This window comes from Aulonocara stuartgranti, assembly GCF_965226115.1.
Source record: "Aulonocara stuartgranti genome assembly, chromosome: 19".
NCBI lineage: Eukaryota > Metazoa > Chordata > Actinopteri > Cichliformes > Cichlidae > Aulonocara > Aulonocara stuartgranti.
The window spans coordinates 15372700-15387345 of record NC_138955.1 but is presented as its reverse complement, the minus strand read 5'-3'; the positions used below and the strand labels follow the sequence as shown (position 1 = coordinate 15387345).

At 38.7% G+C, this 14646-nt stretch overlaps 1 protein-coding gene across 7 annotated transcripts in view; it reads right to left on the bottom strand.

Annotated features, from left to right (window-relative positions):
- Positions 1–14646, bottom strand: part of LOC309696053 (leucine-rich repeat and fibronectin type-III domain-containing protein 2) — a 255686-nt gene that overhangs the window by 13399 nt on the left and 227641 nt on the right. The window lies entirely within an intron of this gene.

Genomic DNA, 14646 nt, shown 5'->3' with positions numbered 1-14646 from the left:
TTAATTCCTAATACACTCAAAACCTAAAAATCAATTTCAATCATCCTTTTTTTTTTACATGAGCAATTTTGATTAATGGGAAACTCTGCCTTGTAGTCTGCATGGTTCTCTCTAGAACCATGGAAGCATGGTTGTAATTTGTTTTACATTAACTACGTCAATTCAGATATTCATTATTATGTATGTGTGAGGTGCTAGTTGCAGCATTGTGACTTATGTGTGACTACCTTGCAACATCTCTTCATGTGTAGGCTGTGCTTTTCAATAACTTAGAAGAAGAAATATATGACTATTTTTTCTAATTTACAAAATCAATCTGTAATCATATCACAAATGCTTCCTCATTTGGGTTGTGTGTCACAGTGAAATGCTTAGAAAGCTCATGCAAAGTGGTTTGTTTTTTTTTGCAATACTCACTTTCACCAAAGAAGTTAATTTAAAAAAACAAAGCCAAAAAAACAGCGGAACTACCAAAATTATGATCCACAGTTTTGATGAGGCCAAATGGTACTATAAACCTTTTAATACCAAGAAGAAATACAACACAAAATTCTTAGAAATAAAAAAGCAACATGTTATAGATATATGAGAAAGAGAGAGAGAAAGAGAGATTTCTCATTTTTCAGTTCACACAGCTAAAGTCCTTTTCTTAATTTTTAGTATCGTAGAAAAAAGCTACAATGTGGTGCTAATATTTATGCTACAGACTTTTCTGAGGTTTCACTGTCTCAATCCTAATGTAACAATTTAAAATCAGCACTATTTAAAACTGTGAAACTCTGTGCAAAAGGTTTTTCTTTTAGCCAAGTACTGCAGGCTGGCTGCCTACTGTTCTGATCCTCTCAGCGCTCTGAAGCTGATCCCCAAAAGGCCTCATGGTGAGAGCTGTCAGTGATGACAGACAGGTTGTCTCATGTACTCATTTTAATGGACACCATCTAGAAACAGCAGCTGAAAAGTCCTATAACCTCAAAGAATCTGCCTTTATATTTTATGTATCGTTTTTCATTGGCAGTTTTTCACTTGAAGGGTACAATTTTGGTGGGTAAATATTATCAAAAAATATAGAAATTCTGTAGAAATTCATATGTATTAGATATAATCTCAGAAAGATTCCTAGTATTATCTACGTATATTCAACGTGTATTACGGTTACTGGGCAGAGAAATGTAGGCAGAAGAGATTCAGAGGTGACCTTTCAGGAAGAGAAGAGGTTCACTCACAAAGGCGTACAGTATAAACCGTGGACCATGTTTGAGGCCCATATCTATTTACTCATGACCTTTACCAAGCCTGCACCACCATCTAAAATTTACTGTAAGGGACAAAATAACAGAAATACCAACAAGGATATGTTCTATACAGTTCCACAGTACATCAATGACGCTGACATATAGTTCAATAAGAAGAGATCATTAGAAGGAATTGAGCATGGTTTATTTATGTACAGAATTCAATTTGAGGTATTTGGCGGTTAGACCTCAATGGGATTAGGGCAGGACCCCCTGGAGTCTAAACGCTGGTGGTGGAGATAAAGATGGAGTCTTGAATAGAGCCTGAATAATTAGAGATGGTGATCGGGGAGAGGGTTAGTTGGAGGAAGGAAACTGCAAGACAGACACAGTGAGATTTAAAGTACGCGGAGTGAAGGCTGATTGGCCGGCAGAAAGCCGATTGGACTAGACCAGTGATGTCACAATCAGCTTGACAGTGTGGGAAAGTGGAAGTGACTACAGATGAGTGACTACAGATGTTCCTTATTGATCTTACAGATAAGCTTCTGTGAAATTAATTCAACTTACGACACAACAATAGAAGTCGAACAAATAGACACAAAGTGTTCATCTACTTTGTTAGATATTTTATAGACATATATTTTATTGTAGTATTTTTGTAATATACTATATGTCTATGATTGCATCAAAAGTTCAGAGATCTTTTAGCACTGGGAAATATTCACCTTTTCAAATTTTTCGTATTGGTTGCTGTCTTTGTATGAGACTCTTTATCCACTTTATGTAAAAATGCCGCCCATATGTACTTTTAAATAGAATTCATGAGCAATAAAAGCGATTATTTTTTCCTGAGGCACGTAATATAGAATATTATTGCACCATTAGGAGCTTCTGCTTGAGCTCCTTGAATTTAGTTTCATAAATGAATTTATAAATCCATGAGCAAATGCAGTTTTCAAACTTCTTGTTCTTGTATTTTATCGGTAAAGGTTCCACACAGTAATGTGGAGAAATGCGAGATTAGAGTAATTAATGTTTTTTTTTTTCTTGTTTTGTCCATTTGCTGAAAGAGAACATGTATTATTGGAAATTATTTTCTGTCAGAAACAAACCAGAAAGAAATCTTATTGACTGCTAAAATGCACTGATTGGACAGCTGATGGCTTTCAGTCAGTTTGAACTAGATTGAAGTATTATTCAGGTGACCCCAAACTTTTTATACATTATAAACTGAGTAAGAAATCTAGCTGAAAGCAAGGTATATACTTAGTTGTATGGAGACTAGTTTAACTACAGTATTACTACAGTATTAGCATTGGTTAGCTTAACATAAAGAACAAACTGTCCAAAGGAAACAAAACTGGGCTGATTAATATATTTTATCTCTTTCTAAAGGCTATGTCATGTTTGGGAAAAAGATTGTGACTTGGGTTGAAATACAGCCATTCACAACAAGTTGATGTGATGCCTTACTTCAATGGTTTTAAAGATGTAAACAGAAGACACTTGAATCAGAAGACTAAATCCAAACACCATACTTTTAATCCAACAAGCTAAATATCATTAACAGGTGACTGAAAATGAAAATGTAAGGTCCAAAAAACAGACAAAAAAACAAACAAACAATAAGATGCACAAAAGAACAAAAATACACAACAAAAATGTAGAAACTGGGAAAACACAAAGAACACTAGTTTGAAAGGAGAAAATGACATAATGGTGGAAACCATTAACTGCTTAGTACAAAACATAAAGATGATCAAGCAAGTTGATGGTAAAAGATTGTGAAGATAAGATATGGAGAACAATAATTGTATAATACGACCGTATGTAACAGAATTAAAACCCCATAACTATGACAATGACCAAGCATCTTTTTGTGACCCACTGTGAATGAGACCATTCTAACCATTGGTGTAAGGAGTGCATCAGCCCAACAACGCAAAGAAGACATTGTGCCTCTCTCTCAGATGCCAGTGGCTTTGATATAAAGACAGCATCCCACACCCTAGTAATGAGGACACGCTTGAATTAGGGGAACACAAACACACAAGGACGAAAAGTTTGTCAAAAACAAGGTGTATTTTGTAAGTGGAAATTTGTTGTACAAGGGTAACCATCACATGAACATGCTTACACAGCTGTGTTGCCATCTGTTAGACAAAAATCCGACTGTACTATATAGGTTGAGTTAGCCCTGAGGGAGATGACGGTCACTCTGATGGTTTTGCCTTCCCTTGGCACCAACAAAGCCTTGTCCGCATCAGTTTAATTCCTAATGCAGGTAAGCCAGGCTGTAAACGTCAGGACAATCTTATACAAATTTTCATTCTTTCTTCGACCCATTGTCGTGTTAAAAGAAAAAACAATAAAACCTCTAGCTGAGTCCTTTCACCGAGATTTGTCCTTTTTTGCCTCAGTTGTCAGCTTTGTTCACAAATCTTCCAATACATTGCTGTCTCCTTAACAACGGGAAGAGAGCGCAGTGCAGACGGAGCTGGACTCTCGAGCATTACATCTTTCTCTTTCTTCTGGTATGCTTTGATAAAACATGTCACAGGCTGACAGCTCAGTAAGCCTGACTGTGCTACATACAATCCACTGATGTCATGTTGCATCATTTGTGGGTGCTGACGCTCAAAGTAGTGACAACAGCTCTCTCTCACTACCGTACGGGGTTGCCAGCATATATAAAGGTGCCTTACGCAGGTGTAAAATGACAGGCTAAGCAGTCTTCTTCCTTTCACGTAATATAAATCTTTTGATTTGATTATTAGAATATATATGTGAGAGTATGTACAAGCATAAGAGGACAACTGCTCACAGGATTTAGAAAGTGAATTTTGCAATTCTGGAATAATCTCGACAAAAGATGGAAATTATCAGAGTGAAAAATGGAGGGAGGATACAATGGCTGAAACCTTCTCTGGATGTTAACCAAAGTAATCTGTGTGCTCAGTCAAACATACGTGTTGCACAGAATTGCCAGTGACTGGTAGCAAAGAAAAGATTAACTGAATAGCTCCACCTTTCCAGAACACAAAAGCCAGCTACTGAGGATTACATCAACCAGCTGTGAGCTCGTCTTTTCAGCTACCTGTCCTGACAAGCTTCTCAGACATGGCTCTATGAATTACATGCAGTCCTGTATCAGACTTGAACCTCCTGGATAGCTGGGAGTCTTGGCACAACAAAGTTCTGTTGTACCAAGAGTTTTTTTTCTTTTTCAGAAGGGTGCTCTGATGTTAAATTGGAAATTTCATCACTGCCAGCTGATTTTTGGATTCTAGAGACAATTTTTAAGCCTGGACAAGCTTCACTCTTGAGGGTGACAAGTGTCTAAATCCTGTCCAGACTTTCCTTCAGCAGATTCACACACACAGCCTTTTGTCTATAGAGATAATAGAAAATACTTTACTGTAGGATACTAAAGGAAGAAATGGGATCAAGCTATTAAACTGTTCTAAGGTCCTTTCTGTTCCCCATCTAAATCTGCACACTGCGTGTTATATACTGAATACAAAAATACAAAACCAATGATGAACTGAGTGTTGGTACAGTCAGTAGAGAAATGACAGATACAGATAATATCCTAAATTTAATGATATTTGTTGTAAACCATAAAACACTAATAAAGTGATTAAAGGACTGTAAATTTAGTTAGCTCTTCTGTGCGCTGTGGTTAAGCTCCATGCTTGGCACCTTTCTTTTTAATGAGGACAGAGTAACAAAGTGAGAACAGTTATTTCTGGTGTCCAGGAAATGCCAGTGCAGCATTAAGCAGTCTGGCTGGTTAATGGTGGGCATTGGGGCACTTTCTCTCTTTTCAATTATCCAGAAAAAAACGAAAAACAAACTCTACTTATTCAAGTTAAACATAAATTATTGATCCATCTTCTTCCACTAATCCAATTCAGTGTCATGGGGCAAGGAGTGCTGGAGGCTATCCCAGCACAAGAGGCAGGGTATACCCTAGACAGGTTGCCAGTCCATCACAGGGTCAACAGAGAGAGCGAGGGAGAGACAACTATTCACAAAATTATTCACAAAGATTACGCAAAGACATCTGCCAATTTTCCCAGAACTGGACTTCCCAGGAAATTCGCCACATGGTCAGACTGCAAAATAACCCAAGAGCGACATCAGATACTCCAGACCTAAGTTGACATGTTAAACATTAAAGGTAATATTAGAACACTTGGGAAAAACACTGAAAGACTTGTCTTTAAAAAGATACATAAAAGCTTAGATTTGAGAGAGGGTGTACTTTCTTTTCATCATGGCTATATTTCTATAGTAGTAGCCAGGTAAGTACTTTAATCTTTGCAAGCAGGTGACTCAAGACTGACCAATTAAATCTAATCTAACAAGCTGTATATATTTTATAGATATACAAGCATTTCCCAGCCAGCATTTTTTTGTATTATGCTGGTGTTTATTTCACTGCTCCTAATGATGGTTTGAAAAAAAAAGGAAATTCATATTTGCTGAGAAGGAAACTAAAAGTTAAGAAAGCTACAGAAAAAAACATCCCAAAACAAAACAAAACCAACTTGTCATATGTTCATAAATCTGTTATGGAAGAAAAAATATTACCAGTTGTATAGTTATGTTTCAATCTTACACAAACTACTCATCTCTTCTTGGTTTCTATCAGTCTCCTTTCCTCTCATTACAGACAGAAGTTATTCAAATATATCTCAAGTCTGAGATGAAATCTAACTGAAAGACATAAAATTTCCAGGATGTTTAACTATAAAATGAAAATAAAAAATCCACACTTTGCCTTCAGCCTCACACAGCTTATGAAGTCATTACACAATTAGACGGGGCTATGTAAGACACAACTAAACAGATCTATTCTTTGTGGGTGGGTAAAGAAGCAAACTTTGATATGGCAGACTTAACTTTTGTTGAAAATGAGACATTCTTGAAAGCTGTGTTCACTTCAATTCTTAGTCAGTGAGTGTGTTAGCTGTGGGCTACAACTTCAGCCCTGTGTTTGCTACATTTTGGCTTTTAAAAGTAAATTGAATTAGTTGTTAACAGCACCTTTAATGTACAAAAAAGAAAAGGATCACTATCAAGAGTACCAAGAGGGATTTGTTTTCCCCTACGCTTTCTCTGTCTTAGATTTAAGGATATGTATTTCCAATGAACATGTAATATTGACATCCTTGCAAAGTTTAATTCACACTGACTCTCTGAAAATATCAGTTACTGATGATGTTGAACTTATTTCCTGTTGTTGCTGTTATTGCTTTACATTTCACCCTATGTAGCAGTTTTGCGTCGTGTTTCTCAAATAAGTTGTCTAATAAACGAACCAATAGTTCAGGAAAAGAAAGCCTAATTGCATTTGAGCAAAAACAAATCTCCCTAAGCTTTCTTTTCAGCACTGTTTGCAGCATGCACTTGCTGATACATCAACATCTTTGACATCATTAACATTTGCAGGGTGTGAGTGGGTGTGTGTAAGTTCTCTGTGAGCATATGAGTAACCCTTTGTTTTACTGTTTCTTCCCTACATTTTCATTCATCACACATGACAGCCACGTCATAAACAAGTCATCAAAGTAGCAAAAGGCAGACATGTTAAAGCTGTGTAGGCCTACCTTCTTCATTCCTCTAGTTTACCTTTGTCATGTGCTCAGTGCAGGCATATCGCTGACATCCAAAGGCAAACACATGTTGTCACGCACGTGATAATTAATCAAAGAATACTCACAAACCCTGCAATAAAGATAAAGATTTCCTGCCCTTGCACAGAAATGAGTGCTAACAACAGGAGGTGGGGTGCGGGGAAGATGGCGGGTACTGTAGGTGAGGAAGGGGGTGGGGGGTTGAACACCCTCAAACAGCAACAAATTAATTGATGCCAACTTGAGGCCAGCAGTTAGAAATGTGACTGTTCATCATTTTAAAGCTATTTTCTGACCCAATTAACCTTTATCAAATTAGACAATGTCCATCTATCGCTGTTGTTTTGTCTGGCATAATAATATCTCACATGCTAAAATTCCATAATGTTTTCAAGTCTAAAAAAGGCAGAGAAGCAATTTGGACAATGCTAGTGGTCTTTAGATTAAAAAAAAAATTAATAAAAATGTTAATAAGTTTTAAGATAAATTAAGACGTGAGCTGCCAGAGTCTTAAGCCAAGTAAGAAGCTTGATCATGATGGCTATACAATGTGCACAGGCAGTCTGGAATGTCTGATATGAGCTTAATTCATATTCAGCAGATAATGTGCCAGTGGAGGTGAAGCTGAATCATCTGAGCAGAACAGGTTGCACTGAATTGTCAGGGATATTGTGCAACAAAAATGTGCCAGAAGCATGATTAAGACGCGGATCCTGCAGATGGAGAGTCGGGCTTTGACAGGGTTTTATTTTCTTTTCAACCACCATAATGATGTAGGCTGCTTAAACCATCTGGAGGTTGTCGCACAGTGACACACACTTGACGCCGCTCCTCCTAGGTAAAGAAATTAGCTGGTGAAATCGTTGTTGGTCACTGGCATTTCAGTCCCGTCACGTGAGAGTTGTAATTACTCAGATTCTTTCACTGAATGCTTCAGTTTGAATTTTAGCTGGCTGAGGCAGTTTCCCCATTGATATCGTTTTTCAGCAGATGTGTTGAAAGCTCGCTGTGGGCAGCTCGTCCAAACAAACTACAGTGAAAATGCTGATCATTGAAAAGCTGTCACACAATTATTTTATGCCAAACAGTGTAGCAAAGGCTCAACTATACCTGTATGTGTGACTTATCCGTCAGGTCTGTTGTTAGCCATAAAGTTAAGACTGCAGCAAAGCAATTAGTTTAAGAGGAGAGAGCTACAGCAAACCAAAAAGAGTCTGTAATCATGACTGCACCACAGTTTTTACAGTCCTTTCATTCATTACTTTTTTATTTTCATGTTTAACCATGTTTAGTTTATATAAAAGGCCCTGAATAAAAAGTAAAAAAAAAGCAACGAATAGAGAGAAGAATCACAACAAACTAGCGTTTTAGAATATTGTAATGACAATTCTGTAGCTGCTAATAGGAGGGGTTTAGTAGTATACAAGGATATATTGTAAAACAAGAGAACCTTGTAGGGATGAGTCAGTATTCTGTGCACTTTCAGAAATCTCCCACTCAAATTTGACTTTAAAGCTATATATATAGTTCCAGTGGTGGATACGCTCTTGTATTCATCACATAACATCCCTCACACCACCTGAGGCAAGTCATAGGTTCTGCTCTGTATCAGACTTAAATGGGTAATTGACAAGTCATTGCCTACGCCTCATGCTCTTGCTCCCTTTATCCAACTAAAACATCTTACTTGTGTCTCTTATTCATTCAATATTTAGTTGGCCTCTTGCACAATACTGCTGAAATTTCAGATCAGACCTTCTGAACCGTTCAAGTGTGAGATGGAGCAAAGCGTAACATATTCAGGGTCATGACAGTGTACATGTGTATCTCTGCATTATCACTTTTTTTGTACGTATTCCTATGCTTGACAGCATGCCTAACACAAGAATCAAGATCCTGAGACACACAAGGCCTGAGGATAAGAAATTAATAAATATGCAAGTTGTGAAGTCATATTTTATTCATAGTGATTTGCCTCAAGCCTGAATTATACTTTTTGCACCCACGAGTCCGCTAGGGTCCACTCAGCTCCGCTTGACCTGAGTGAAAATCTCCATCAGATGGTGAGTAAAAGGGTCTGTGTGGATGCCAGTGTTTGCCTGAAATTTGTAACCTTGCAGACTAGACCATGGGGAATTTAAATTATGCCATTACAATGGACAAACTACACATTCACCCCAGCTGGTAGACTTCAAGCGGACATCAAAGAAGTATAAAAGGAATGATTGCTCATCTGTTGGGCCTTGAGCTGACTGTGTCTGTGTCTGCAACACAATCCAGGCATCAGTGTAAAAAAGCCAAAAGGCTAATGCTGTAGGAAAGAAAACATCTTAAAGACTCAAAGTTCTCGAAAATCTACAGTGAATTTTTATATGACAAACTTTTGGGCAAGTAATTATAATAAGTACATTACAAAATCATCTTGTATCTCAAATCCACATTATTTATTTACTGGGTTAAAAAAACTTCATTCTTTCTTAATTACACATCTTAAAAGATATAAAAACTTGATCCAACATAAAAACATAGTTTTGAACATTTCACATGAAAGATTTTCCTTACTTTTTACCGTGGTTTTCTCACTGTAGCTAATATCATATAGAAATGCTCTTTAACTTTTATTATGATAAAGATCCCTCTGCTTCCTCCCACTAGCTGCAACACTTAGTTGCAGCGATGCTAACAAGCCCATTTTTTTCATAAAAAATATCTTATATGCTAAACTCAGTGATCCAAATAAATTAGTGTCTGTTGTTTGTTTTGAAGCAAAATACAAATACACTCCTTGTGCAGAGGATATCTAATACCACTGCTAGCAAAGCTACAATCAATCTGTGGCTAATGATGCCCCACATTCTCTCACAGGGCCTAAACATGGAGATGATTATAGCAGTTAGGTATGTCTGGCTCTTTCCCCAGAGGAACATTTTGAATTAATTGCAGACTGACAAATAGTGAAAGTCCCCATGCCCACCCTTCTAGCCCTAGGTCAAGCACAAAATGAAACAAATGGAAAAAGTGAAACAGGGGAGATGTTTCTATTAGGAAGGCACACTATTCAACAAAGGAGGACTGGGAGTCGAATTAATACACATAAATTGCAGTATTTGTCCTATGAGGTAAGCATAGCTTCTAGAAAAAAAATGACTGTGATAAACTACAGCCCATTGCTCAGATTTTCTATTCACAATCACTATGTGAAGGAATATTTAGATTTTCCAAGGTCAACTTTTACAGAGTGCCTCTTTGCAAGTTCAAACACACATTTCCTCACCTTTGTGCCAGTATTTGATAAACAGGCCACTCATAGAGCTTTCATATTAGCAGTGGATGAAACTACAGTGTAATGGTCATTTTTTAGTGATACAACCACAAAACCTATTAGCATAGGTAAGGGTTTCCTCAGTCTATTTAGGGTATTTTTTTACTTATTGTTTTGTTTTTACAGAAAGTGAGTTTAGGGGAAAAAACCCAAAAGGCAACAATAACAATAAAACTTCAGGTGCACAACTTCTGAGTGCACTCTGAGCACAGTGGCTCCCATCATTTGTAAATGGGAGATGTTTGGAACCACCAGGACTTCCTAGAGCTGGACAAACAGCTTAGGTCAGGGAGGTAACCAAGAACCCAATGGCCACTCTGACAGAGCTCCAGTGTTGCTCTCTGAAGAGCAACACTGCAGGCTGTCCTTTTGTGTGTTTTTTTTTTCAGAAGGCCTGCAGCACTTCACGAATCAGGCCTTGTAGAGTGACAGCCTGACTAAAGTTTTCCAAAGGCACTTGAAGGGCCCTCAGACCTTGAGAAACAAAATTCTCTGGGCAGATGAAACAAATACTGAACTCTTTGGGCTGAATGCCAAGCGTCATGTTTAGAGGAAACTAGGCACCACTTATCACCTGACCAATATCTTCCCTATACCGAAGTATGGTGGTGGCAGCATCATGCTGTGGGGATTTTTTTGGCAGCAGGAACTGGGAGACTAGTGACGGAAAGGTGAATGCAGCCATGTATAGAGACATCCTTGATGATAACCTGCTCCTGGGTTTTCTGAACCTCAGACTGGAGAAAAGGTTCATCTTCCAATAGGACAATGGCCCTTGAGTGGCCCAGCCAGAGACCAGCCTTGAACACATCTGAAAAAAGATCTGAATATGGCTATCAACCGGTGCTCCCAAATGAAACCTCCCCTAGAGGAGAGAAGAATGCAGAGAAGAAAGGGAGAAACTGCCCAAAAATTAAGTTTTGTGTGTGTGTTCCTACTGTACCCAGTCCAGACGTTGGGGCCTAAATTAAAGTAGCTGGTTGGGTTTGCAGTTCACAATTTCTGAAAGCTGGTGATGACAACACCATATTACACTGACAATTAAAATTATGTGTAAAGGCTTGTTGTTTTCTATGGGAAAGCATATAATTCCACATAACATGGCTCAGCCATGGAATATATAGGGTCATGATCATTTCATGTTTTTCTGTGAGACTAGGGTGTTCCACTTCTATTGTATAGTATATTCTTGGCACTGTCCTTCAGACATTGTGAAAAAAAAATCCTGGCCAGTGGTCTCCCTGGACACTCCGTCAAACCCCCCCCAAAAAGAAAAAAAAATTCAAAAGAATCTCAGAAGGAATAGAACCAGCTCACTCGCTCTCTTATCAGAGGCTGCCAGATGCCAACCCACAACATCATCCCACACACAGCCTGAAGGTGCACCACAACATGGAGCCATTGCAGTGGGGAGTGAGAATGAGGGGGAGAGTGAGATACAGTAGAGAGGAGGGTGGAAAAGGAAGAAAGAGATGTATAGCCTAGGAACATTCAGAAGGAAAAGTGGATCACGGTGCGAAGGAGGGTCGACTGGAGCAGAGGGAGTCCGGGCAAAAAAACTTATGGAGACCAATTGCCTTTTCCCCCTGCTGTGCCCGATAGGCTAAAGACCAAAGAAAGGAGAGAAACAACTGTAGATATGCTCTGTTACCATGAAAAGAGAGAAAAAATGTGTTTTATGATGGTTCCCACGTAAGCTTTGTGGCAACAGTAAAGATGATGCAAATCACTTGTGAGTAACAGCCTCCATCCATCACCCTTGTTACAGCTCCAATGTATAGCACAACACCAGCGGCAAAGCCACTCAAGCTCACATTGTATGCAAAAGCCTACAGGCTGTCTTTTTCTGTGGGTGGAAGATTTTCTTAATTTTACATGTGGAAGGCAGAAAACCTTTTACCAGAGTGAGACACACTGTTTGATCAAGCCATCTGTGATTAGATTTTGACAGGCTGCTCAAAGTGTGCTGGTTGACAGCCTCAAAATTCAATTTTATTTCACTTTCTCATGTGCTCTGCTTAAAGACTACCATCTATGGTGACATTCAGATGCACACACAAACAGACACACACTCATGCACACGATGGCTGGCAGCTGTTCAGTGCCTTAACTTCTTTTTCAAGCCACCAGAAAAAGCTGATTACTGGCACCAGTCATCCTCCAACCAAACGGCAGAGAGCTAGCAGAGTATGAGAGCAGAACATTTAAGTTTAAGAGGAAGACAGAGAAAGACAGGAACATACAAGAAGCTGTCATGGAAAGCACTGAGCCTTGTATAGATACATAATTTGAGCGTGCCAGGTGAAAGAGAGAGGGAGGCAGCTTAATGTGGATGTTTTAAATGGTTAAAGCAACACTGTCAAATGTCAAAGAATAGAACTGGTTGAACCTGATTAATGATGAATAGCTTATATAACAAAAAAAGGGAAATTGTCCATAACAAGCTAAGGTGCTACTTAGCAAAGTACAAACTAAATGGCCTGTATGGTAAATGGCCTGTATTTATATAGCGCTTTCCTAGTCCCTAAGGACCCCAAAGCGCTTTACATATCCAGTCATTCACCCATTCACACACACATTCACACACTGGTGATGGCAAGCTACATTGTAGCCACAGGCGCACTGACAGAGGCGAGGCTGCCGGACACTGGCGCCACCGGGCCCTCTGACTACTTAAAGGCATCGTAAGAGTGGCAATCATATGGTTATTTAGGATAATACATGATGTACATAGTTTAGAAAATGCTTCAAGTCTCAGTTCTCCATATTCATTAGTTTTGGTGTGTGAATCTGGACTGTAGATTGCAGATTGCTACCGGCATAGTTTTTGTAGTGGTAGCTTATCTGCTACCTTGGTTGTAATGACTGTTTTGATTCTATTAGATTGAAGCAGTCTGGTCAATGTTCTCTGACCTCTTGCATAAAAGAGGTACTGAATATTTTCTCATTTCCACGCCACTTTCTGTAAACCTTACAGATGACTGTGCAGGAACCAACCCTTTGGGATGATCTCCCTGTTGGAGCTCAGTCTGGGGGGAGTTATTTTTTCTCCTTGTCTTTCCTCATGTTGTGCATTTTCCATTGTTATACCTCTCTGACCTGTCTTCCCCATATGATGTTGTAATGTATGTATGGTTGGAAGGGTAAGATGGCACTGGCAAAGGTCAGTGGCCTTAACCTAACAAATTTCCCACACGTGGGACTAATAAAGTTTATCTTATCTTATCTTATCTTATCTTACTTTAGCTTCCTCTCAAAGACATGTGTGTGGTTCGGTTAGCTGGTAGCCACAGACGTGAAGGTGAGCATGAATTCTTTCCCGTAGATATTTGTTGGCCCTGCAACAAATTCCAGTCTGTACTTTGCCTGTTAATCTCGAGGACCATTAGGATTTGTATTTAACAAAATCATGTAGACTGATAAGATAATTCATTTTTAAAACAAGTCTGAAACATGACAAAAATAACAAAATGCACTACAGAGTGATCTCCTTTTAAATCAGTGTATTAAGATTACCATGCCACAACTCTTAAAGTATTTTTTTCTAATAAGATGAAATCATACAAAATCTTCCAGCAGCTGTAAAGTCTGAAATGATCAGAAATTAACTCATATATTCCAGTCATACACTGATATGAAGTATATTGACCTTATTAACTACTATTGGCCAACTGACAAATAATGTAGCACTTGCCAGTCTCAGTGGCCCATGTATTTGTTATTCAACATCAGTTGGAAGTTTTTATTTTCCATTGTTCGATCTCTGAAGTCCGAGTTATCGTCAATGCTGCCTCCATCCCTAGTCCTTACCCTAAGGATTGAGTGCAGGGTTCAAATTGGGGTCATCACTGACATTGGCTTAGATCTCATAGGGATACCTTATCTGACCTACTGACCTCACAGTAAGGGAAGTGGAAGCTTTACTTATTTTGGCTGACCTGCTCAAACAATGCAAGCACATGAAATGTCTAGACAGTCAGAGGGAAAGTGTTTGCAAGAGGAATTAATGCTGCCATCTGTAATCCAAACTTTACCCAACACGGAGAACTCTAAAGTGCTAAACTCCACCCATCTGTCAGTGCAAGAAGGATAAAACAAATACCAAGAACTGTAAACAAATATAAATTTAACCCAAGCCTATCCTCAGATTGAGAGAAAGCTAATCAGTCTGTTGACAGATATGATATGAGGTGATTAGTCTCCATTTGTGGCTCGCAAACACTCATGCCAGGAAAATATGTGGCTATTCAGAAGACTGTCCATATGGGGAATTGTTATATAATTCATACTGCATGTGTTAAAGAGCTTAAGCTTGCTGAATGAGAGACAAGAGGCTTGAAATAGGGTCCCTCATATACAATGAGTCTACATGTTTGCAAAATGGCTGACAGGTAGAACTCATTGAAGAGAAATATGCCTGGGACAGAGGTACACAATGGGGGGAGAA